Source organism: Triticum aestivum, chromosome 7B, assembly GCF_018294505.1.
Source record: "Triticum aestivum cultivar Chinese Spring chromosome 7B, IWGSC CS RefSeq v2.1, whole genome shotgun sequence".
Lineage (NCBI taxonomy): Eukaryota > Viridiplantae > Streptophyta > Magnoliopsida > Poales > Poaceae > Triticum > Triticum aestivum.
Window position 1 is genome coordinate 658,299,463 of NC_057813.1, and position 2,953 is coordinate 658,302,415.

Consider the following 2,953-nt stretch of genomic DNA (forward strand, 5'->3'; position numbering starts at 1 on the left):
TATTGACTGGAATCTTTGTCTTGACAGATGATTTTGTCCAGACCGAAGCTCTTGTCTTCATTGCAACTCTTGTTCTTGCATGCACCGTGCTATGAGTTATCCATGCACGGTAGAATATTGTCTTCATGCAACTTGGATGAAGGGTCTTGTCTTGAATGAGGACCTTTCCTAATACGGATGTTGCATGGCTGCTTCTTGCATAATTAATCTTGCTACCATTATAATTTTTTTGGGTATGGGTATGGGTCTACCCCGCCTATATTATATATAACACATTATCAATATTTTGAGTTCTTTAACACCTTATGAATATTTCGAGTTCTTTCAATATTCGGGTATAGGTCCTCCGCGCCCGAATAAGTGATATTCATATCAATTCATATTCGAGTATATTTGATTATTACTTTCCTTCTTTTATTCAATTGGTTGCCCGTGCCCGGCAATATCCATATGGTGTGCCTCAAAAATAGTGAAATCGTATTTTTGATCATATTCTTTCTTTAGCTCTTCAAAATTTTCGTTCATTTCTGATCGTAATTCTTTTAAAATTTCTTCCTTCAATTCTGCCTTCACTATCTTTGCAACTTCTTTAAGTTTTTCAACTATCTTCAATTCTATGTATTCTCCGTCCAAAGGATCAACTCCTTTGATAAGGCATTCTGTGTATGATTCATATTTTGAAGAATTTACTTCATTTATATTCTTTCTATCAGTTCTCGATACTCAAAATAACAACCTTTCATTATCTTGGCCCAATTTGCGGCATACTTGATTTCATCACGCCTTATTTGTATTTCTTCCAATGTCACAGGTATTCCATCGAACATAATATATGTTTGTCTTGGTGTAAAATATACTGCAGGGTTATTGATATTAGATTGCATATAACCTTTTTCTTGTCTTCTGATTATGTCCTTAATCTCCAATAAGCATCTTTCCATATCATAAACATGGATACGATCTTTTGGTTTGAAATTGAATGTATTTGGCGGCAATATCCTTATTCTGGTGTTATTTCTAGATATGTAGCTTTCACTTCCTCCTACAAGTGTGTTTCTCTTCATTCCTTTAGAAATGACGATCAGAGAAATAAGTTAGGTAAATTATTTTATTTGCCTTTAATATGATCATGTATGACTTTATATCTATTCTCTGTTATGTTGTCTTCCATGTTCTGGTAGAACCTATCTTGCTATATATTTGGTTCTAATATTTGATCTCTTTCTGTTATTATTTGCTCCTCTATTTCCGTGCCTTCAACTATAATGTTCTCTTCCTCTGTATTTGCGTTGTTTTCTAAGTTAGATTTTAGATCCTCTAGTTCCGTCTCTAACTTATTTAGTCTATTTTCTAGATTTCTAACTCTGTTAGATAATATTCTATCTTCAGGTTCATATTCTATTTCTTGTCTCCACCTTTGATTTGTAGATTTTAGGCATGAGTTACAAGCTTGTCTTAAGCATAAACTACATGTATACCTATTCTCTTGGCTGGGGTAATATATGCAAAAGGCACATTTTATATTATAATCTCCTTTTCCCCTAATCCAATCATGTTCACAATCTACCTGGTTCATCATCTCTACTTTTAATCCTGATAGATCATCTATTAAATCTATTTCATCTTCCCTAGATTCTTCTTCTAGCTCTTCATTTTCTATTTCATCTGTTTCTATGATGGAGTATATTGACTCATCATCTTTTATTTCATCATCACATACTAGTATATTCTCATTAACACTATCTATAATTAATACTCTCTCTTGCTCTTCATATTTACTAGAGTACCTTTTCTGATCTTTATTAGGGCAAGTTTTACTTAAATGATCAGGTGAATTGCATATGAAACATCGACATGTTTTATCATATGATTTTCTAGGATTATATCTTCTAACTTTTCTTTTATGCAAGAATGGGGCTCTATTATCCGATCTTCGTAAGAAATATCTTTTCTTTGTTCTAAAATTTCTATTATCTCTTTGTGGTTTGTAATATTTCTTACTCTTGTGTCTTTCTTCGCCATATGTTAGTGGTATTTGGACGATTTTATTGCAGAAATTATAATCGGATTTCTTCATAGACCTCTGGGCCTGTATACTTGTACATACCTTTCTAAGATGCTTAAACATGAAAGTTATAGCTTGAGATATATTTATGTCTATGCCCGCAATATCTTTCTTATATTCTTCAAATATTATTGATCCTAATGGATTTGGTAACTTATTAAAATACCTCTCAACCACACCTTTATTGTAGCCTTGCTTAGCTGTGGTAGCATTGTATAAATAATGTTGAGAAAATTCCTTTATACCTTTCCAACTTGTTAAAGTTAATTTTTCTATTTCTCTCAACCTTTCATTTTGCAATGTGGTATGACCCTGTTGGGGAAGCTGATCCACGGACACCTATGGGACCGGCGGACCAAGCCCCTTTCGGTTCGGCGGGGGGCGGAGGTCGCGCGAAGAGCGGATCGAGGCGAAGCACACGAGCAGTTTACCCAGCTTCGGAGCTTTCCGGAGAGATAATACTCCTACTGCTGCATGTCTGAGTGTATTGAGTTCTTGCTCGGGAGCGCAAAGTGCTACAGTACACACTAGCTGCTAACGAGACCGAGCGTGAGTGTTTTTCTGGCTTCGAACCCCCCCCCCCTACGTTGCGCATGGGCCTCCTTTTATATGCTCAAGGGGTCACCGACAGGTGGCAACGCAGGCAAGGGTAAAAATGGAAAAATGTGTTGCGGTTGGTACAACTACCTGTACAGTGTATCATACCTAACCCTGACGGCAGGGGACAAAGGCATTAAATGCCCGTCTGCGTCGCCCAAACAGTGCAAAAAGGGACCGTCAGGGGCGCCATCGCTTGCCACGATGGCAATCTTGTCAGCGCCGCATGCCACCACGCACCGCTGGCTGCACAACCAATTGCCACGCGCGCCTAGAAAGGTCCCAGGGCGA